Source organism: Vicugna pacos, chromosome 6 (assembly GCF_048564905.1).
Source record: "Vicugna pacos chromosome 6, VicPac4, whole genome shotgun sequence".
Classification (NCBI taxonomy): Eukaryota; Metazoa; Chordata; class Mammalia; order Artiodactyla; family Camelidae; genus Vicugna; species Vicugna pacos.
Window position 1 is genome coordinate 302,118 of NC_132992.1, and position 24,266 is coordinate 326,383.

Here is a 24,266-nt window from a genome sequence, read left to right on the forward strand (position 1 = left end):
AGCCATAGACAGAAGCTATTTGCAGATCATATATCTGATAAAGGTCTCTCTTTGTATCTGATCCAGAATAAAGAGGTCTCAAATTTCAATAATAATGCAAACACCTGAATGAATGAATGAGGCCAGAAAACACACTTCAGTAAAGATATCCAGATGGATAATAAGCAGATGAAAAGATGCTAATTAAAGATGTCATTAGTCATTAGATAAATGCTTTTAAAAACCACAGTGAGATACTAGTTCACATGCATACTAGAATGAATACGATTAGAAAGACCGACCTTACATAGTGCTGGCAAGGAAGTAGAGCAACCAGAACTGATACACACCACGAGGAATTTATAATAGTACAACCATTTTGGAAAAGTCTTTAACAATTTCTTTAAGAAATGTAAACACCTATCTACCATATAACCCAGACATTCCTCATCTGCTGCTTTAGAAAGGAAAAGCATATGTCCATACAAAGACTTGTAACCAAATATTCACTGCAAATTTATTTATAATAGCTCAAGTTGTAAATAACCCATGCATCCATCAAGAAGTAAACGCAGAAAGAAATGATGGTCTATCCAAACACTGCTCACAATAAACTATTCAGTAAAAACTCAGCACTAAACAATATTCTGCTATAAGACAAATAAGCTATTAATACAGCAACACAGATGACTCTCAAAATAATTACACTGAATGAAGGAAGTCAGACAACATAGAGTAGATACTGCATGAATCCATTCATTTAAGGATCTTGAAAATGCAAACCAATATGTTGTGATAGAAAGCAGATCAATGGTTTCCAGGGGAAGAGATGGGGAGGGAGGGACAACAAAAGGCAGGAGAGAAGCTTTGGGGTGATGGGTATGTTCACTGTCTTGAGAGTGGTCATGGGTTCTTGGGGATATACTTACATCAAAATGTATTAAGCTGTACACTTTAAACGTGTGAGAATTATTTTGCCAAGTATACCTCAAAGCTGTTTTAAGAAAAAAGACACTTTAGTCCTGATCCAACTCAGCGCCTTACTGGAGTGACTTGATCAGTCCCTCACCCTGTCTGCCTAACGGGAAGGTAGAAAACGTCTCACGGAAGATAACATATGCATTTTTCATTTGCAATGTCTACCATGTAATAAAGAATTTCTTGACATGCAACATGTCCAGACTGTATGACAGATAATATGAGAATAAGAAGAATTAGACAAAGGATGCAAACCCCCAGGTGATGTAGGAATCAGAGTTACCAATAAAGGCTATAAAATACTTTTAATATATTCAAGAAAATAAGGAAATGATGGGAGAATAGATAACAGGGTAAAGACTTTCACCAGGGAAATATACTGGAATGTATTTTTAAGAAAAATCAAACAGATACTCTAGAACTGAAGCTTTCAGCTCTGGAAACAGGTAAACAGAGCTAATTAGGATCCCTTTTAAGTAAAACTTTCAGTAATGCCGGGTAAAATACAACAACAAAGTAACACAGAGCTAACTATGGAGAGAGAAGTTCCCAGGTGACAATAAAAAGAGGACACTTAAAGCCCAGAGTGGTCACCTTGTGAGCTGATGCCACTGAACCCTGGAGGGAAGGGGTTTTCATCTGCACATAAATAGGGATACAATATCCATTTAGGAAAAAGGGTCCATACCAGATGTAGAAGACTCTTCCTCTATATCTATATAGTCAGAGACAGAGATGTAAAGTGGCAGCAGAGGTCACAGTGACACAGGGCCCTGGGCCAAGGAGTGTGAGCACCTCTGCAAGCTGGGAAAGGTAGGAAGACGAATCCGTCCCAAGAGCCTCGGTGTGGAACTTAGCCATGTCCACACTTTGGTTTTAGCCCACTGACATTGACTTTGCACTTCTGCACCCTAGAACAGTGAGAAGATGAATGTGTATTGCTTTAAGCCACTGAGTCTGTGGTCCTTTGTTACAACAGCAATAGGAAAGGAACTCAGGAACCAACATGAACATGAACCACTGGCTGCCTGCTGTGCTGGCAGGAAGTCCTTTGTCTCTGATCCTGGGGGAGTGTCCTGTCTTCTTGCAGCATCCACAAACTACCTCATGCTAACTTGGCAGCTTGCAGAGGGTTAAATCTTAACCCTGCAGAGTTCTTGATATTTAGTTAATAAAAATGATGCTGTCATCATGGGTATTTTTCCATCTTTTAAATACCCTTCAGTCTTCTAATAAAGCTACTTCTAATTAAGAGACCGTGCAAATAGTTTCAATCTTCATAATAAATATCTGTGATTTTATCTGGTTATTTAATTATGAATAAAAATATTCACATTTGTAAAAGTTATTAAAATCAACATTGTTTAATGAAAATATCATTTCTTTTCGCACGAACATATATTAACTACAAGAAATGTTCCATGCTTTGTTCTATGATTTACTGTTAGAGCCTTAAAGAATAATATTTTCCTCAAAAGATATTACGGTGAAGGGATTTCTTTTGGTGGAACAGTTCCGGAATCAAATCTGGTGCATGGCTCAGGCCACTGGGAACATAGAGATGATAGAAATTAGGAGGCATTAAAAACACAAAATCATTTTTAAAGGAATTAAAAAAACTGGATGTGTGAAAACAAAGAATCAGAGAATATTCTGGTGAAATAAATGTATTTATCAGCTAAAGCAAGACACGGGTGAATAAATCTAAAATGAAAAAATCACCCACATATTAGCAGCGAGTCATGCATGCAGTGTGAATGATCAAAACCAAGTTGTTTCCAAACAAGTGTGCAGGCTTGATGCCTTCATGAATCAAATCTGTGTGGCACCAGGCCACCTCGAATACATGTTGATGAGGTATACATAAGCCCTTCACCATCCCAAATCAAAGCCCACACAGGAGCCACAAGACCATCACCTACACATTTGCAAAACACACAGCATGGTGAATAGCACTTTTCTTGTTCAGTAGCCGGTGGCAGGGAACTGTGAGCAGACAGAGATACAGGGACACAGAGGCACCTCCCCTCACTCAGCTGATAAACTTCCGTGCATTCCTGGGGACAGGATTGTCATAAAATGCACCAAGGATTGATCCTCCTCCTAGGAAAGGAACCGTAGGGCTGTCCTTAGTTGTGAGCAAGGGTGGGTGGAGGATCTCAGAAGAGTTGTTTCAGCACAACCAATAGAATTCTTGGCCACAGTGACCACGAAAGGCAAGTCCCCTGCCATCCCGGTAGGCACTTGGGCTCCTGACAAAAGCTGGGCTCAGTAAAGGGTTGAGTAGAAGGCACAGACCTGAGGGGTGCCCCAGCAGTAGGCAGGAGGTAGGGCCTGGTTTATAGTGCTCTGGGTGTATCCCAGCCTCATCCGAATACGAAATCAGAAATTTGCAAAACAGCAGAGCTGGGTTGTATCATCTACTTTAGACTCCTCACCTTACAGTTAAAATGGTAACAACCCTGACAGGCAAAGCAACGTGCTAAAGGCAGAGCGTGGAAGTGGCAGCACCAGATGAAACGCAGCGTGCAACCCCCGTTCAAGGCCGCTGACACTAAGGACGGGGCCAAGGTTTCCAACAAGGAGAATAAGACAGTGTAAATACTTTGTTCCCCTCAAAACCCCAAATGTTTATTAAAGGCACAAAAACTCACCTTAACTTGCTCTCTTCTGAGGGGGCTCTCTTCTGCTTCTTCGATTTCTGTCTGTCTCCATTTCCCTCTCTCAGACACAAACACATACAGTTTTGTGAAAGGGGACTTCCTGCCATACAAAGACAGACTTCACATCTTCAGAAAGATACCTGACAAAGTACGTTTCTTCAATTCAAGTCTTTGTGTGAGTTCTGGGCAACTGGCTTATTTTCTAGAACAATCGGTAGTTACAAAATCAGGAGATCATCTTCCCCAAAGGAAGAGTTCTGGTCCGTGTTGATGAAGTTGGAGATGTCACATTTCATGAGTCTGTTCGGCTCCTCCTCTGGCCACCTGCTGCATCTGATGACTTCCTGTAGCCGAATATCACTGTAAAGGGCTATGGTAGGGATACCAGGTTTGGCCTTGTCCAAGTGGTCCACTTCATTGATGTAGCAGTGAAAGAGGGGCCTAGATTCGTCATTGCGCTGCCAGAGAACACCTTGGGCAGCAGCAGTCTTCCAAAGTCTGACACAAAGCTGTTCAGTCTGAATCTCTTCTCGGGAGACTCTGCATTGCTATAAAGAAAACCAAAATAAAATATCGTTCACACTGTAGATTGGTGACCTGAAGAATCATAGTTTTTGCCATCTACTGAGAGCAAATCCCTGCACAGAGCATGCTGACAAGCACTGGAAGTGAGAGGCATCACTTCTGAACACATACAATTAAACCCAAGGCAAAAGTCTCAAGTGAGGGCCCTTGGACCATCCTGAAAAGACATCGTTCCCTGAGAATCCTCAATATTGGTGCCTCGCACACCAGTGTTTCTCAATGGTACACTCAGATCTCTTCATCAGAATTAGTTAAAGTGCTTCTTAAAATGCAGTATTCTGGGGTGCACACCCTCAGAGTCTCCAGAGGTAGCGACCGGTAGTCTGTATTTTCATAGCCACCAGGATCACTAAACATGCTCAGATTTAGCACCGCGGTCTACATCGGGTCACCTGAGCATCGACAATGCTGTCTCACGGGGTGGGGGGGGTGCCATGTGTGTCAGGGTGCTGTCCTACCCACGTGTCTACCCTGATTCTCAGAACTGACAGTGCTGCCCCATTGGGCACGAAATACCACCATTTCACAATGCATACGCAGGGCGCCCGACTGACAGATACAATCAGTGATAGGAGAGGGGACAAAACTCAGCTTCCTGATCCCTTGTTTCACTTACTGTGGGACGAGTGATCAATTCAAGGGTAATAAATCGGTGAATGAGTGAATAACATGACTCTCGTTAGTCCCACGAGTGCCTGGAAGAGCAAGCCTGGGCACTCTGAGAACCATAACAGCCCATCTACTTAATTGTCATCCTCCACAGATCTATGTAAAGGTTACTTCCACCCAGGCAGTGACTCCAGAAGGGCAAGAATCATGTATGAACACAGTCTCAAATCCAGAACAGAATCTGACAACAATTAGGCTCTGGAGTCTGTGTTTAGTGAGTGTGGAAGCTCAGTGATTCCAGCTCTTACACCTTGCCTTCCCATCCCACCCCTCACGATATGGCCCTTATGACCAGTTCTCCCGGGGCTGGGGCCACGGAACCCATTTATAGGACTGGAAGAATCTGATCATATAAACCATCCCCCAGATTACCATCAAGAGTCACCTGCATTTCAGGGATCAGTAATCCCAGAAGCTTTGCAGTTCAGGCAGCTGAGGGATTTTTATATCAGCTCTGTCTTCTACTGTGACAGCCTGGGTGACATCAGGCAAGGAATTCTGAAAAGCCTGAACTTTTCCTTTCAGGAATAATCTAATTAACAAATCTCGTTGACCACTCAACAAATGTGATGTGAAGATCAATGATTTACACAGGAGTACAACATTCACTAGGTCATGGATTTAGAATCAGAGAAAAATCATTTGAGAAAGATTGACAGAATGTAGCTTTAATGCGAATTTAAGTATTCTTACCTTTCAGTAAATCTTCCCCTACTTATCACTTCACCCATGTTTAAAAGATGTTTGAGAACACGGATGAGTGTGCCAGTAATCTGTGACCCAATAACCTAAAATGTCACCTAGGAAAAAGAGGGGAGTAACACATTTTTAAAAAGCATGGTGAGGATTGCGGGGCCACAGCCAACTCCAGACTAAGAAGCTCTGAGTAATAGCTTTCCTGCCTGCCTGGGGCATCAGCTGATGTGAAAATCCACCCAGAAACCTCACTGTCCAGCAGCTCTTCCGTAACACAGGCTACACATTCTCAGAGTTAAGAATTGCGTCCAGTAACCACTTCGCTGAAGAATAAAGACAAAGGAGAAAAAGAGAGTTCTGCCCCTCCCCAGGGGAAAGCCCAGACCTTGGGCTGCATGCACTGCGCCCACCTCCCAGGAGAAGAATAAACTGGAGAAGGGAGTTCTGTGAAACTGGGGCAGCAAAGGTTGAGATGGGAACAAATTGACCAGCTGGCCAGGGACAGCCCCCTCCATCGCTGCCTTGGCGGCTGCCTCAACCCCATCAGCCCATCCTGCCTACCTCCGGTGGCTAAGCTGTCAGGGAAACTGCTTTGCGACCTGGTGCAACAGAGGCTGCCCTCAGGCCAAGCTGCGGAAGAGATGGGAGCTAAACCACCAGCTCCCAAGCGGCAGGCTCCATACCCCCGCCAACACACCGATGCCCCCGCACCCTACTGCAACCCCAGGGAAATATGACCCGGAGAAGTGTGACCTGGGAATGAGGGACAGCAGAGGCCGCCCCCACGTCAGGCCTCCAGAGAGATGGGAGCTTATCCTCCAGCTTGCCAGGGGCAGCCCCCTGTCCTCTCCACCCCCTGATCTCACCGCGCCCACCTCCCAGGAGCAACCAGACCGGGTGTGGGGTGTCAGGCGAATCTTGCGCGGGAGAGGCCGTCCCCAGGCCAGGTCAGGGGAGAGGAGAAGAAGTGGCCCCATTAGGCGGGGCAGCCGGACGTCGCAGCTGCCTCTGCCCCTCGACCGCATCGAGCCCATCTCCCAGGAGCAAGCTGACCTGGAGACCGGCATCCGGCTTCTTGGGCAACAGAGGACGCCCCCAGGATTGGCCGCGGGGAAGAGGAGAGCAAATTGACAGGCTCCGCGCTGCATGTCTTCTACCCCCGCCGTCGCCACCCACGCACCTTCAAGGCACCGCCCAGGGCTCCCCTCCCCCAGCAGGCTGAGTGGGACAGGTGTGTCTGGTGATCTGGGGCAGGAGAGGCCACTCCGACACCAGGCCATCAGGGAGACGGGAGCCAATCCACCAGCTCCCCAAGGCAGCCCCTACCCCCGCAGCAGCCACCACTCTTGCCCCTGACTTCAAAGTGGCCTCCTCTAGGGAGCAGGCTGACCTGGAGATGGACGTCCGGCGAACTTGGGACAACAGGGACCGACCCCAGGGCAAACCATGGGGGGAAGTGGGAGCAAATGGACAAGCTCCACGGAAAAACCTGCCGCTGCTGCCACCACCCCCAACGTACCAAGTCCAACTCCCGGGGTCAGGCCGACTAGGATACACGTGTCTCGTAACCCAGGGCAACAGCGGCCGCCCCCAGGACAAGCCGCGGGGAAGATGGGAACAAATGGGCCCACTCCCCCGCTGCAGGCTCCCGACAACCGCCACCCCTGCACCCTTATTACCCTGCCTCCCGCCCCCAGCAGACAATGTGGGACAGGGGTGTCCCGGGACCTGGCGCAGCAGAGGCCGCCTTCAGGCCACGCAGTGCAGACAGGGAGCTAATCCACAAGCTCCTCCGGGGCAGCCTCTCTATGCCCTCAACCACCACCTTACCGGCCCCCTGACCGCACCGCACCCATCTCCCAGGAGTAAGCTCACCTGGAGTTGGATCTCAGGCAAATCTCCGGCGGCAGAGGTCGCCCCCAGGCCAGGCCGCGGGGGAGAGAAGAAATGGAGCAGCTCCCTGGAACACATCCCCTCCCCCTGCCGCCGCCGCCCCCGCCTCCCAGGAGCAAGCTCACCTGGAGACCCGCGTCCCTCCTCTAGGGCAGAAGAAGCCGCCCCTGGCTCCGCCGCCGGGGAGAGCGGAGCTAATTGACCGGCTACCCCGCGGCAGCCCCCCTCCCCCCGTGGGGCCCGCAGCTTAACGACACCGCCTCCGCTCCCCACTCAGCAAGCTGAGTGAGACAGGCGTGTCCGGCGACCTGGGGGAGCAGAGGCCGCTCCCAGGCCCGGCAGCCGGGACAAGGCAGCTATTCCACCAGTTCGCCAGGGGCAGCCCCGCTCCGCCCCTCTGTCGCTGCCGCCGCCCCCTGACCTAACCGCCCCACCTCCCAGGAGCAAGCTTACCTGGAGCCCAAAATCCGGCGAATCTCTGGCGGCCAAGCCCCACCCCAGGCCAGGCTGCAGGGAAGAGAAGAAATCGACCGGCTTGCCCGGGCAGCCTCCCAACCACCGCCGCCGCCGCAGCCGCCGCTGCCCCAAAGCATTGTACTAGCCTCCCGGGGTCAGGCTGACTGCAAGGATGTGCACTTGACTTCTAATCCTGGCCACGTTCCTGAGCACCTCCCTGCATCCCTACACTCCCTGCACATTTGCATCCCTGCTACTCTCTGCAATTCTGCATCCCTCCACTCCCGCATCCCCTGAACTGCCTGCGCCCTCCACAGCCCCTGCACGCCTGTCATCAGTTACTTTTGCACTGCCTACACTCCTGCACCCCTGCATGTCCCACACACCACCTCTTGGGCCTTTGGCAGCTGTTAGACCAATGCACAGGGACTCACTCTTTGCCAGTATATGATGCATCAGTGGACGTCAGGGGTTGACTGCAGGAAGGTACATGTTCCCGGTCACTAGCCTGGCCCACTTGGGTGATCTCTGTGAGGTCACCAAGGACGGGCTTAGAGATGCTGTTTTCCGGGAAGAGAGGAGTTGAAACAGGTCTTGAGGGCAGAGCTGTGCTCACCAGGCCGTCCACGCTTCATGTTTTACACAGGGCTTCGGAGAAGTGAAATGGATCCGGCCAAGTAAGACCGGCCTGCTGTGCACCCACCTCAGTCCTGGGCTCTGAGTCAGACCGACTGGCTCCCACCCTCAGGGCCCAGTTTGGGCACCTGAATGGTCCCTTTGAGGCAGCCCATCAGTTCTCAGGAAGAAGTCTGTCTGCTTCCACCCCATGGCCCTCCTTCCTACTGTGCTGGCCTCAGGAAGGTTGCTTATTTGGGGAAGAAGGCAGCCCACCCCCTACCCCACCCCTCACCGTGCTCTCACCCAGGCTGGTGCTCTCTCTGCCCATCAGAGTCTGGGAAGCCATCCCTCTTCAGTTATGTCCCTTCTGAGATGGACTTGCTTCCACTCAATTCTAGGCGAGGATGCACCATGGAATGCACTGGGTAAGAGAACCAAAATAAATAATTTCTTCTGTGAGGTTGTCTGTTTATCTACTGGGGCTGGGCTGTGTGTAGTTTGCTACAGCTATTGGTGTGAGAGGCTAAAACAGCCTGCGTGTCCTTGTTTTCATCTCCCCGCTGTCTTTGGATTTTCCCTAGACACTCCTGAGACATTTACTTCTTTTAGTTTTATTCCTGTTATTACACAGGGGCCCTACTGTCATGGAGGTAAGGTGTTGGGGGAGTGGGACAGAGCAGGGCATCTGCAGTCCTGTGATTAGTTCTCATTGAGCCTGTGCCCTGAGCTGTGACCTCCACAAGTGTGTCTCTTTCCCCCCACCCCAATTTGGGTGAGACAGAAGGGATTTCCCTTCTCCCAGGTTGGTTTGGCTCTGGTAAAATAATTTTTCATTAAAAAAACAAACAAAAAACAACTACCCCCAATGAAACTGAATGTTCTGGGTGTATTTCAATAGAGTTATTTTCTCCTTTCCAGGCAGGAAGCATGAGGAATTTTCCTCTGACCTTCATTCTGAGAACAGGACACTTTCTTGGAGGTAAAATGCATGGAAAGAGCAGGGGGCCCATCTGACTGGCCCCCTGGAGTTGTCACACTCAGATTTCCCCACGCTGAGCCTCCCGCTGGCCTCAGGGACCTGTCAAATCTGCCTGCCCCCGGGGTTCTTACAAAAGACGGTTCTGCCCTGGGAGCTGTGATTTTCTAAGCCTGCCCGGCTGCCTCTCTGGGTTGGGAGCAGCTTTCCCCCTCAGTTTTCTTGTGGATCTAAGAAGAGCAGTGGGTTTTCAGCTCCCTCAGCTCTGGTATTTTAAGGACAGAAGGAGCAACTTCTGAGCTCCTCACAAGCTGGACTAGAGTCTGCAAGCCTCCCCTCCTCTGCCTCCATGCAGACAATCAGTGGCTGTGGTTCTAGCCGAATTTCTGAAGATGTGGATTTAAACACACACATCCCAGCCCCCACAGGAGCACACAGTCCCATAAATCCCTACAACATCCACTGGTAACTACGGAGCTGATGAGGACATGGGTTTCGGGGCTGCAGGGGCCTGACTGCACGACTTGCTCCGTGGCCTATTAACGTGGTTGCTCTGGGCCTTGTCCCAAGTGGCTTGCTTACTATACCTGGTACATGGGAAATATAAAATAAGTACTAGAACCTCCAATTTTTCTCCCTCTTGAGCCTTCCAACCTAAAAAGTAATAAGTGAACTCAGACGGAATAGTCACCAAAATGAGGTCAGACCACCCTGGCTCCCCTGAGTGACCGGCACTGACTTGCACCTTAACTCGGAACAGTAGGGGAACCGCCTTCCTCTAACTGGGCCTCTCCCCACACCAGGCACGCCCTCAGCTGAGACGGGGCCAACTCCCCTACTGAGGTGTGTGCTGGTGGCTTCAGTGTGACCTGGCCCTGCCGGGACACGAACCTGCATTGAGGTGGAGGGTCAGGAGGAGGGGGGTCCCTGTTGGGGCAGCAGGGGGCCCGGTGACACCCTGCCCAGCCTGGTTCCTAGGGCTCCCCAACATCTCCTACGGCCCCCGGGTCGGCTGTGGTCTGGGCAACTCCATGCAACTTCCTAGTATCTTTTCATTAAGTCCCTTTTTGCTTTTATCAGACAGAGGTTGCTTCTGTTGCTTGTTAAGTGAAACAGTGCATCAGGAAACCAGACTATTTCTAAGATCAGTAAAATACCAACTTCGGTCAGCTCGCCGGGCAGACCGTGCAGCACAAATTCCCGCACAGGGCTGTGCAAATGCCTTACGTGAAGGGTCCTCATCATCTGTCTTCAGAGATACAGAAGTTGGTGCTTCAGGTAAAACCTCATGGAGGGATTGAGGAATCCAAAGCTGGTTGGTTTCAGAGACTAACCAGTCGGACCAGACCCCTGAGCTGTGGTCAGAAGCCTGGCTCAATGTCACGCAGACTCAGCGCCATAAGTGTCCGGTGGGGCTGGCGGTGTTCCCTTCACAAGCTCTCGTTGGGGAGTCACTGCAGCCCCTTACCCTAAGCAGGGAATCCAGCCCTCTTAGCCCCCACCCTGAGTGTTCCATGACACAAATCTCAGGAATGTTTAATTTTCATCTTTGTTTAGGAGGATGAAGGTGGGGCAAGTGGAGACATAAATTCACACTTAGTGACACCAAGTCACAGCCAGTACCTCCTCCTCGGAGAGCTATGTGCTCCCACAGTGGTGGCTGGGTGGCTGGGCAGAGCCCCTGCACTGGTCAAAGAGGGACTCTCTCCTCTGGCTGCGACTGATTGGTTGGACAACAAATCCAGATGGGACAGAGCATCTTTCCCGGGAATTTGGAACTGACTCACAGAAATTAATTTCACTCATCTGGGGATTGGGAGGAGGGTGGGAATCAAATGAAACCAGAGCAGGAGACAAAGTTACAAGTGAAAGAGAGAGAGACGGAGAGACTGAGCTTGTGAGAGCAAATAGTGGGAAGGAAGGAAAACAATCCGGACAAAGGAATTCTAGCTCCTGGTTGTCTAGTGTGTCCCAGCCCATCAACGAACCTGCGGGATGGTTAACATCATTCCAGTTTTGCAGATTAGGAAACACATTAGGTGCCACTGACCCCTCACTTCCCACTGCCTGAAGGCACCATGATCCTCACAGGGACCCTGCTGTGCTGACAGCCCAACACCCTGATCAAAGGGCCCCGGCGGGAGTGGGAACCCCTCTGAGTGTGGAGAGTTCCCTACACTGAGATGCCATGCATCAGCAGGTTCCCGCTCACCCCAGGTTAACATCACCCCAGCTGTGCAGTCTCCCGACCTGCTTCCCTCCCTGCCAGGCACCCCCATCCTTACCACCGAGTGTACTGCAGGAATTCAGGCACAGGGATGCCCAAAGCAACATGAGCCCACCGGCTGTACAAACAGCACACTCCCAGCCGCACCAGGGCTCGATGGGGATAGTAGGTGTCCTCAACTTTCATGTATCTAAGGCAATCTGTTTCTTCAGCTGAAGGCTATAGAGAAAAATAAAAGGTCCAAAACATCATTCAGTGAGGAATTCCTCCAAGGACCTGACTCTAGGGTCTATAACCAGTTGTGCTGGCCGCTCCTACCCCCGGACTTTGGGTGAGGTGGATTAATGATCAGCACAATCGCCGGTAGCCCAGCTCCTGGCCTTGGCTGCCCAGAGGGGGCTGGGGGAATGGGTAAGGCCAGGGCACTCAGGAAGATCACAGAGGACCTGACCTCTATCCTCCTCACTTGTAAACTCCCAAATCTCAAGGCATCAGACAGAGTGCAGCCAACACAATAATGAGATGCTCCCATCTCTTCACTCACTCCTGTCGGTTCACTTATGTGCTGAGCATCCACTGGGTCACAGGACATGACACACAGGATGTCCGATGGAACAGATTTGGTAATTCCCCCTGGATCCTGTTCAATCTGATGGAAGAATGATCACTCATAAACGGTTTCTCAAAAGAATACATAGACAGAAGACAAACTACAGAGTGAATCAAATTTTAAAATATAAATGAAGATCCCCCAGTCTCCCCGCCTAAGGTTAACAGCATAAAGAAAATAGACCTTGCCTTTGATCACCAAGGAAGTGGTCACCCCCTCTCAGGGGGAAAGGAGAGTTATTCTTTGAGCAGGATACAGAAGTGCTCCATCGGATTGGACCAGGACCTCAGCATTCATTCAGCAAATCTGTGTAAGCTCCTACTACATAAGGGAATCTAGTAACTAGACCGTTCCCAAGGCTCTTGGGCTTTATTATACAACAAAATAGACACCACTCCCCATCACTGGGGGCTCAGAGTTTTAGCAGAGGAAACAGGCAGCATGTTGGGGGTAGCAAGAGCTTGGGGAAAAATACGAGTGATATGAGCAAACTCAGGTGATGGCGGTGGGGTGCGAGGCAGACAGGAGGGAACAAGGCAATCCTGGCAGATCTCACGGAGTAATGAACTTGAAGCAGCATAGATCCGGAGGAAGAAGGAAGAGCCGGAGCCAGAGGCCCCCAGACTGAGGGGGAGAGTGTGGGCGGAGAGGCAGAGCACGCCGGGACGACTTTGGATCCTAATGAAATGGTGACCCTTTTAGTGAGTTTTGATGGGATGGGTGATGTCCAATTTATGCTTGTGTTTTGGTTTTTTTGGGGGGAGGTTAATTTATTTATTTTCATGAAGGTGCTGTGGTTTGAACCCAGGATCTCATGCATGCTAAGCATGGGCTCTATCACTGAGCTACACCCACCCCCTCAATGTATGCTTTTATAGGCTCCCTCTGACTCTGTGTGGATGAGATTGTAGAAAAGCAAAGATGGAAGAAGGAGGCTATTTGGTGTCCAAGAAGGGGCTGAAGGTGGCTCCTAGGAGGGTGGGGAACAGGGAGTAGGTGGTTAATGAAGACAGAGTAGCCAGAATTTTCTAACAAGATGGATTTGCTGTGTGTGTGTGTGTGTTTAAGAGAAAGAGAGAGAAAGAACATGGTTCCAACATCTGGACCTGGAAAATGGGATGGATGTCCTCTCCATCCACAGGGGATAGGACAAGATGGGGTTGAGCAGGTGGAAAGGGGCTAGAATCAGCTCAGTTCTTCAATGTCATGGTTAAGGAGTCTATAAGATATTGCTACCAAAATTCCTAATAGGTAGAGGAGTCTGGGTTTTTTTTTCTTTCTTTTTAACTTTAAAAATATAATTTAAATGTATTAATTTTATTATGTGAATGAATATGGAATTTTATTCATGCCAAGTTATATGTTATAATAGCCAAATGGAAAATATATCAGAAAAGGGGAGAAATGAGGGCTTTCACATAAACTGACTGTCCATAACATAGGTAAAATTTCAATAAAACCAGTCTTCAGTGCAAAAACCTCATCTTGGTGCTACATAAAATTAAATGAAAAAGGACTATGTTGATGTATCATTATTTCATGTTACATAACAGCCCCAAACACACTGTTTAACTATGGGGCTTGTAGAAATACTATTCACTTTATTAATATAAATACAGAAATGCAGAAAGGTTCTAAGGTAGAATGAGCATCTTATTGGAAATAATAGAGATCTGAGCATTTTACATGGTATGTATGGACTGATTCAAAATTTGGAAAAGTAATTTACACAGTAGAACACATGTATGAATGTGAAAGCAAGATGAATGAAAGAAAAAGAATATGAGTATCAGGGAGAGAGTTCCAAATGGAAAAGGCCAATCAGGGAGTTTTGGACAAATCGAGACATTGAGGACATGTCAATTTCCAATTCTGGTTGCTTCCACCAAAGGTATTGCAGGACCCAACTCCGGGACACATTCGCATTAAATGTTTGGAAAAAAGAGGAGACTTTGGCAAAAGACCAGCCAGTGGATCGAAAGCATAGCGATGGGCTGGAGGCCAAGTAAAGCAGGAACACGGGGGAGGAGTGATGGAAGAGCTGGGTCAAATGCCGCCAAAGGGCCACGCATGATGAAGACTAAAAACTGACCACTATATTTAGCAACGTGGGGTCACTGATGGCCTTGACAGAGCAGTTTCCATAGAGCAAGGGATCAGGGGAACAGCCAGAGTGGGTGCAAAATTGGATGGCTCAAGAGAATATGCAGACATTGAGTTTAAACTACTCATTAAAGATTTGCTGCAAAGACATGGGGTCGCAATTGGTGGGGGCGAATTAGGGTCAAGGAGTGCTGTTTCTTTCTTTTAAGAGGATGAACTTTTATATACTGATAGGAGACAACTAGCAGGAGAACAAAATAGATGAGATAGTGACTGAGAGGATGGATGTGGGAGTGACAGCCTGGAGAAGATTGGATGGATGGCACCCATGGAGACTTTTGGATGATCTGGCTTTCGATGTCACCTGTAATAAGCGGTGGGGCAGCAAGAGTGAGGTCACAGACATCAGAAGGCGAGAGGATGTGCTGGGAGTTGCTGGTGAAAGTTCCCTTCTGTTGGCTTCAGTTTGCTTGGTCAAAGTAGAAAAGTAAACTTACCAGCTGAGGAACGAGGAGGAAGAGCTACTAGAGTCAGGAGCAGGAGTTAAGAAAGAGCCTTCAGGGACAATGGGATAGTGAAAAGAGCAGGGGGAGACGGGGGGAGTGTGCTCTTAGAAAGTTACATTTTATCTTTGAGGTCCCCAAGTGTTGGATGTGTGATTGCCCTTCCTGCTGTCTACAAAATAAAAATTGAATATGGTTCAGGGAAAATGCTATTTCATTCTAAGAGGCTGCCTGTTTCTCAGGAATGGTCATCTTAAACTGTAAACATTACAAAAATGTTGAAAAGAAGAACTTGTGTACCCAATGACCCACTATTTTCTATAAATTTGCTTGCTATTTAGTTCCCCTATCAATACCGCAGAACCGATACTGCCTAGGATAGAGATACATTAATGCTTATGTGGAAATTAAATCTGTAACTTTTTCTTAAACTCCATGGCTTCCTTAACATCCCATTCCCCTTGGAATTTAGGGGTGTCTGGTATAAGAAACGAGAAACAGTTTAAGAAAATCCCGGCTAAGAATTACACAGCACAACCTCAGCTCAGAAGTATACAGCAGTAAAAAATGTTTAGAAGCAAAACTCCGTAACTACTCTTAAAGAATTTTGTAAACCTGGGCCTACCCAGATGTTTGCCAACTGGAAAGGTACTCCAATCACTTGACCGGTATGGGAAGCAGAGGCTGGTCAGCCTGTTCTGTAAAACCCAGAGAGTAAATATTTTCAGTTTTGCAGATCATTTTGTTGTAACCATGCAGGTCTGCAATAAGAAAATGAAGAGCACTGGGAGACAGGAAACAAATGGGCATGCCGACACCCTCCCTTCCACTCAGGGCAGCTTCTCTGTGGTGGGGAGCTTTGCCACAATGACTTGTTTCTTTGTTTCCATTGGTTTCTTTGTTTCCAACTTACTGCTCAAGCTCAGAACTTCAAGTGAGCCTGGTCCTTCAGCATCCATGCAGAGAGAAGGCTGAGTGGGGGTGGGGACCCCACCTGACAGAGAAGAGAGATGGCTTGTCACCATGACGTGAGACAATCACACCTTCCGGGGAGAAAGGGAACAAAGATAAGGGAGGGGAAGAGCAGTGGGACCCCTGGGTCACCTGCCAGGCTTGCTCTCCCTCCACGGCCACCCTGGGGGCCTGGGTGGTGTTGGAACTCAGCTACAGTGATTAGGCTGAGGGGACTCAGGATAATGGACCCCCTGTCTCCACACCGGGTTCCAAGCTCAGCCCCTCTAACTCTACTCTCTAAGTTTCTGGAACTCACCTGGAATAATACATGATCAGGCCAGACACATAGCCCAAACACGACAAGGGTCACGTGGGGTTGTAACCCCGTGCTCAGTGGTCGGGCTCTCCTTGCAAATCTGCCGAAATCCCTGTTCTGCCTCATTCCTGGGAGAAACCCCACATCTCCTCCTACTTTGTCTGCTTTACTCTTGAGGCTATTGTCCGGGAGGGATGCAGAGTCCTTGAACCTGGCCCTCCAGACGTACATAAGCAGCCTGTTCAATAAAACAAATTATGCACTTTTCCACATTTGCTAGTTTTTTGATTCCAGAAAGGCTGCGGACTCTTTCTGTCTCCTGTGCCCCCACCACTTGGTGGCCCTCTCCTCATGGAAACACGATTTCCCACAACTGCACCCTGCCTCCAAGCTTGTCAGAGGGGAGTGACCCACAAAGACACAGGTGTTTGTGAGGATCCTGTCCCCCAGCAGAAAGCCTACTCTTGGAGCCACGGACAGGGTTCTGGCCTCCTGAGCCACTCAACTCTAATTGAAAGCCTAAACTGGGGACCCCGAACATTGCTGAATGACTTTCTGAGTCAACTTGGCCAGAGGGGCCTGATTTTTCTTTCCAGGAATGGATGTAGTGCAGCCTCCATTTTCAGGGCTGACATTCATGATGGATCTAGCTTCCCCAACTGCACCCCAGGAAGGAGAGGCCCTTCCATCCCACTGGCTAGAAACCCATCCCAGGGGAGTTCCGAAGCACCACATCGCTGTCAGGTCCAGCATCCCTACAGAGTGGCCCCTCCCCCTGATTGAGCCCCTTCCCTGGGCCTTCCCTGCCCTGGCATGACAACACCCCAGGTGGTGCTGGGGAAGGCAGGGAGTGCAGTGACGTGTGGGGGGAGCAGAGCCCCTTGCTCTGGAGTGAGGGTTCTTGGGGAGACCACAGAGCAAGGCACACACCACCACCACCCTATAACCCAAACTCTTAGCCCAGCCAACACAGGCGCCCCTCTGCGCTCTCTCACCTTGTCTCTCCTCTGAGACTGCACCCAATCCGGCATCTGGCACCCCAGCCCTACCTCCCCTCTTATGACAGATCCCTTCTTCATGGAAACTGCCTAGCAGCGCGTATTCAAGGCCGGCAGCGGGCCTGGCAGATCTGCATTTCAGGTGCCTTAACTGGCCAGCCGTGCGTGCCTGGGCTCAGTCCTCTATCTTGCCCACTGGCAGCCTGGGTCCACATCCGGTGCAAGGGGAGGCCTCGGAGCCCAGGCTAATCACCACACACAGACAGGTGAGGGTACCCCTGCCCCGCTGCCCGGCTGCCCCGCTGCCCCGCTGCCCATCTGCCCCGCTGCATCGCTGCCCCTTGCCCCGCCCACTGGTGGCAGCACCGCCCCAGCCTCCGGCCGGCGCCACCTGCAGGTGAGGATGTCCGCGCGGCCCCGCCCTCCCCGGCCCCGCCCAGCTGTCCCATAAGCCTCCCCCCACCCCCGTGCTGGCCGTGCTCTGGCTCCCATTGGCTTCACAAGTTCTGCCCTCGCACATCTAGACTCGGGAGGACGCACGACGCAAGCGATAGGGGAGGGCCCTGCGGCGTTGCCATGGTTACAGGCGCCGCGCTCCGCACGGGCCACAGTGCGCTTCTGGGGCGGGGAGCGGGCTCCGGAAGTGTGTAGCTGCCAGGGACCATGGCGGTGCTTGCTGCTGGGCTTGGCGGCTTGCTTGGCCGGGCGACTAGTTCTGACCTGGTCAGTAGGCGGCCGACATCCTGTCTGGGGCGGCGTCCCACAGAATGTAAACGTACGTCCGCCTCGTCGGCGGGGCCGGTGGACATGAACCGTGGTGGGATCTGGGTTGGGGTGGTGGCCGGGGAGGGCTATGGTGCCGGGGAGCGTTTTGGGGCGGGGCGGTGCAGGGCTTGGGCACAGCCTCAAGCTTTCCTCCCCCTCAGGCCCTGGGGCTGGGGCCACGAGTCTGGGTCTCCCTTGGTGGCCGCGGCCTCCCAGAACCCCCCGGGAAGGGCAGGCAGAGAACCCATCTTAGATGAAGCGGGGCCTTACCCGGGTTTTGAAGAGCCCCAGAATCAGATGTTGGAATGGGGTGGTTTATCAGCCTTGTTTATCTGCAGGGAAATTTCAGTTCATTCCAGATGTTGGTTCCTTCAGTCAACCTCAGGAATAAGACACAAGGGTCAGTGCCGATAAGCAGTTATCTAGGGCTTAACTCAAAATAAACTATGCGGGGTGTAGGGATGGTAGATGGGACCCTCTCTCTTGAAGTTAGCAGTCTTATGGGATTAGAGGCCCTGGCTGAGGATTACATCCTCATCTGCAGTAATGGAGGCTGTGAGAAACACACAGAGAAGGGAGGGGTGTGGTGGCGGTAACTCATTACAGAATCCAGGACCCTTGCCTGGCTCTAGTGTAGAAGAGTCTCACCTAGGATAAGGCAGCAGTTATCAAAGTGTATCCAAGGCCCCTGAAGTGCAGGACCATTTTCATAGAAACGCCGGGATGTCACCTGCCTTTTGCACACTCTTGCTCTCCCGAGTCCCTGTGGGGTTTTCCAGGGAAAACTTGGCCTGTGATATCAAAAAACAGGGAATGCAGAGGCAGATAGGAGAATTCAGCTCTCACCAGTCCAAAAGAGATTTGCAGAAATTAAAATCACTGCTATTCTTCTCACTAATGATTTTTGTTTTGAAAAATAGAATTATATTTTGTTTAAGAGTATTAATGGTAACATACAGCAGACTACTAATATTTTTAAGTGAATTCATGCACTTTTTCTAACTTCTTATTCAACTTCTAACACAGGAAATATTGATAGATTTAACTCACATAAATAGCAGCCTTTTGGGGTTCTCAGTAATTGTTAAGAGTGTATAGGGTTCTGTAGAACAAGAAGTTTAAGAGCCCCTGTAGAACGGGTGCTCAGGTGATAGTCAGGTGCTTAGTGGTGTTAGACAGACGCCAAGATGTCTTCCACAACTGCTCCCGGACTTGAAGTAATTGGCCACATGGAAATGGGCGGGCAGTGCCTCCACTTTACAAACCAGAAGCTGCTGAATGTGTCTGGAGTCTAGGCCATGGGCTGTGCAGGGATTCCCATTGTATCTGTTCTATCTAAGCCGGGATTCCTGTGAAAAGGCCTGGCCCTGAAGACCCGCTCTCCTTTGCTCCCTGCCAGGTACCTTCTGTGTGACTTCAACCTTCCAGAGGGCTTCAGCCTCCGTACGAACATCTGCATCCACATTGCCTTCCTCCTGAAGACCCTGCTGATGATGGAGGAGCCGGTACTGGGGCCACCTCTACCACTGGCAGAGCCCCGACATCAACCAGGTCTGGATTCCCTGGTCCGACTCCTTTGACCTCCCAAGTCTCAACAGAAACATCCCTGACATTGAGTACAAGCAGTTCATTGCAGGTGAGGCGGTGGTCATTTAACTGGGGCCAGGTGGTCGTTGTTCTGGTTCCGATCTGAACATTGGGCCATCTTACTTTGGGCTTGTCAGTCTGCTTAGGGGCCTTGCTCATATTTCCCACACTGCAGGTGAATTTGGTTTTTCCATAGTTTTTTTGGGAAATCAATTTGAAGTGTATGAGCTCTCTGTCCCCTCACCTCTGAAAACCCTGGCCTCCTGGTGAGATGGAGCGGTGACAAGGAGGCCACTGCCACACACCTTGTCCCAGAAGGACTGGCTCCCTCTGCACTCAGGGCTGTTCTTACCTGTAGGAAAACACGATGTGTATGTAGCATGGGCCACATGCTGGAGAAGGTATGTAACTGTCCATCCGTATAATTTGGTCCTGCTCAAGCTACATATTTTAAGTTTTGTAAGAGGGAAGACTTCAAGATTTTCTTTGAATAAAGGTATTTAGAGCTTATCAATTTTTTTTAATTGAAATGTGGTTGATTTACAATGTTTTGTTAGTTTCAGATATACAGCTGTTTTGTTAGTTTCAGGTATACAGCATAGTGATTCAGTTGTACATATGCATAGTCTTTTCTTTTTCAGGTTCTTTTCCATTACAGTTTGCAAGATAGTGAATATTGTTCCCTGTGTTCTACAGTGAATCCTTGTCGTTTGTCTGTTTTACATAGACTAATTTGTATCTGTTAATCCCAAACTCCTGTTTGCTTTATAAGTCTGTGAGTCTGTTTTTGTTTTATAAATAAGTTCAGTTGTATCATTTTTTTAAAATTCCTCATATAAATGATATTATATGATACTTGTCTGTGTCTGACTTATTTCACTTAGTGAGATAATCTCCAGTTCCCTCCAAGTTGCTGTGAATGGCCTTATTTCCTTCTTTGTTACGACTGAGTAATATTCTGTTATATCTAAATACCACATCTTTATCCAGTCATCTGCCAGTGGACGTTTAGGTTGCTTCTATATCTTGGCCATTTTAAACAGTGCTCCTGTGAACATTGAGGTGCAGGTATCTTTTGGATTTAAGGTCCCCTCTGTATATATGCCCAGGGGTGGGATTGCTGGATTAGGTGATAAGATTTTTTTTTTTGTCTTTTGAGGAATCTCCATACTGTTTTCCACAGTGGCTGCACCAAACTACAATCCCACCAACAATGTAGGAGGATTTCCTTTTCCCACACCTCTCCAGCATTTATGGTTTATGGACTTTTGAATGATGGCCATTTTGACTGGTGTGAGATGATAACATTGTAGTTTTGAGCTGCATTTCTCTGATAATTGAGCGATATTGAGCATTTTTTATATGTCTATTGGCCATTTGTGTGTCTTCATTGGAGAATTGCTTGTTTAGTTGTTCTGCCCATTTTTGGATTTGGTTGTTTATTTATTTCTTATTCAGTTGTATGAACTATTTATATAGTCTAGAAATTAAGCCATGGTCAGTCTCATCTTTTGCAAATAGTTTCTCCCATTCCATAGGTTGTCTTTTTGTTTTACTTATGGTTTCTATTGCTGTGCAGAAGTTTTTAAGTTTAATTAGGTCTCATTTATTTATTTTGGCTTTTATTTCTGTTGCTTGGGTTGCTTAGATTGCCCTAGGAAAACATTGCTGAGATGTGTGTCAAATAATGTTTTCCCTATGTTTCCTTGTGAGAAGTTTATAGTGTCTTGTCTAATATTTAAGTCTTTAACCCATTTTGATTTTGTTTCTTTTTGTGTTTTTTGAGACTCTATTGTATGCTTTTGATTTCTGGTTACCTTATTCTTCAAATATATCAACCCATTACTATATCTATTTCCTTTAGACTGATAATCACGTAGGCTCCAACACATCCTAAGAATAACGAAGAAAAAAAAGAAAGAAAAAAAATCTATATTTTCTTGCTCCCCTCTCCCATTCCCACCTTTTTTTATTTTGATGTCCTTTTTCATTTTTACATCTTTATGTTTATTCTCTTGTAACTCGTTATTGCATTTCCAACTATGGTTGTCCTGTTTCTATAGCATCCTGCTTCCTTTCTGTTTAGAGTAGAACCTTTTAATGTCTCTGTTAGGTTCAATATTGCTGAAGTATCTCCCCTCCCCCTCTCCCCTCCCCACCAAGCCTCTGAATACTCAGTCCAGGAAAGGTAAACCATTCTAGCCTTCATCGGTTCTGGGAAAGCAATCTTCAGAGTGGGAAAAAACATTGAAAAATAATATTCTGTGAGTTGCTTTCTACCCTTGCCCAGGGATGAGAAACATCTGAAGGTGGAGGAAAAAAGTTGGAGGCGGGGAACACAAAGTCTTTTCTCCTTTTGCTACTGAAGAAATGATTTCTTTTTTAATTAGTGATGATGCCCTTTAAATTGGTGAGATCGAGATTCCACAGCTTCAGCGCCTGTGAATAACCAGCTGGGAGAAAGCTCTCCAGGGCCCCTGCAGTGGGAAAGTCAGCCCCTCTGAGCACCTGTTATTCTGTATTCTTCCTGCCTCCACATGGTTTCGCTAGGCACCGTGCAGGACAATGCAGTTACCCAAGGTGGAGGACAGGGAGAACCCTGCTTTGTGGCGAGACACAGGAGCCCACATTTGAAGGACAAAATGTAGAGTAGTGGGGTGGTCATAGGAACAGATGATGGTTGAGACCCAGGATAGTGTCCTGGAGTCCAGCAGCCAAGGTTGGTGGGGCAGATGGGGCCCTGGAGCATGGGCAGTCCTTGAGGGATCTGAAGCAAAGATAGGAACCAAGAGACTGGATTCGTGTGGGGGTATGGTGCCCCTTGGGGGCTGCGGGGTGGCTCAGCAAGCCCAGGGGGAGCGGGCACTTCCCCAAAGCTGGGTTGACAGGTCACAGCCAACTCACTGGGGACCGAGAGGCACTGAGTCATTTTTAACTTTTTGTCCCTCTTCCTGGAAAAGGAACTGCTGCCTGTTAAGCAGCCTGTGTCGAAAGTGAGAATAAAAGACATGAAGCAAGATTGTCTCAAAAGTCATCCATTGTGTAGTTGTTAATAAGGGTCAAAGGCAAACTTGAATAGATGAAATGAAACATTCATCAGAGGATTTTAAAACCCTTTAAAATAAAAATTCTTGCTGCTTTTGTTCTTCATTTCAGGGTTCACTTGGTGATAATTATAGTAACCAAAGCAACAGCAAACCCTTACAGAACTCTGTCCTGCTGTTCCAGGAACGCTGTGTTCACGAAAATCCAATGAGTAGGCACCACTATGAGTTCCACTTTAAAGGTAAGGACATTCATTAATCACACGGCTAATAAATGGCAGAGCTGGGAATTGAACCCAAGCTGTCTGGCCCCAGAGCCCCCTCTCAGCCCCTTCACTGCAGCTCATCACTTGGCATGCCCGACACAGGCCAGCATTTAAGAGCAGCGTTAACTTGGCCAAGGCTGCTTCAACGCTTGGTCTCTGTTTCCTCATCTGTAGAATGGGGGTGTGGGCAGTGAACTCTGTGAGCTCAGTGGTCACTTCCTCCAGCTATGCTATTATTCTGCTTTGAGTTAGTTCGGTAAGTATTCGAGCCCCTACATGGCCCACACATGGGCTGGCCCTTTGCTAGGCCATGGGTTACGGAGAAAAGTAAGATCAGCCTGCTTCTCCGAGGAGCCTGTGTCCCTCCACGGGAAGCAGTTGCGAGGCCCAGGCTCCCTCGCCAGCAGTCAGTGGCTGGGCAGGAAAGTCTGATAAGAGAAGATGGAGGCAGAGCCCCTCCGGGAACTGTGGTGGCCACACAGCTCTCAGTAGCGAGAGCCTCTGTGAAGGCTGCTGAGAGGGGAGTCCTCATGAGGCCAGTAGTCCCCCCAAACTAAGCCCTCAGGACAAAGATCCAGCCAACCCTTCAGTGTCACCATAGAGCCAGTCCATCCTCATCACTGTGCCTCTGTGCTCCATTGTCCTGGGGCCTCTCTTCCCCCTACACCCAGAAGACTTTCCTCCCTCTCTTTTCTGAGTGTCCCTTCACTTCACACGTGGTCCCTGCTTCCTGGGTAACCATCTCTGGAGTTGACACTTTGCCCCCTCACACCCTCCTTTTGATCAGGAGCTTCGGTTGACCTCCTTGTGCTCACTTTCCACCTTCAGATCATTGCTCTTCCTCTCTTGGGAGCACCTGGAAAACCCAGATCCTTTCCTAGCAGTGCCTGCCACCCTGGCCTCCCTGCTCATCTGCCTCAGTCAGGAGTACCTGGACCACCAGCTCTGTATTGCCTCACCTCCTACCATCAAAACATCAAAGTTGATTCTCCCTCCACCACCCAGTATGATCATTTTAGGGTCTTCTTCTCCGTCAGCCTGAGCCAGCCACCCCCCATTCACCCTATCCCCAGGCTCATACCAGGGCTTATCTCCTTACAGGTTCAAGCCTCTCTCCTTGAAGTGCCCACCTCTAGCCGTCCGGCTGCTTCTCCACCAGCCTCCCTGGCCCTCTTTCACCCTCACTGGGGCATTAAGCGCTGACTCCTCTGCTTTCCTGCCTGTCCACGTTCCTCTTACTTCCACTTCCCCAACTTCCAGCTCTGCAATCACAGTCAGCACTCTCTTTATGACAAACAAAACCCCCTTGACCCTTGATCTTTTCAGTTCCTCACCAGGACGACTTCCATCTCGGTTCACCCAGCTCTATTTGTTCTGAGC

At 49.0% G+C, this 24,266-nt stretch overlaps 1 long non-coding RNA gene across 1 annotated transcript; it reads left to right on the forward strand.

The window, feature by feature from the left end:
• Nucleotides 1-19,393: 19,393 nt before the first annotated feature.
• Nucleotides 19,394-23,792, forward strand: LOC140696745 (uncharacterized). The gene is made up of 3 exons (XR_012073222.1): nucleotides 19,394-19,625; nucleotides 22,733-22,862; nucleotides 23,715-23,792. It is a non-coding gene; the product is annotated as an uncharacterized lncRNA (long non-coding RNA).
• Nucleotides 23,793-24,266: the final 474 nt, after the last annotated feature.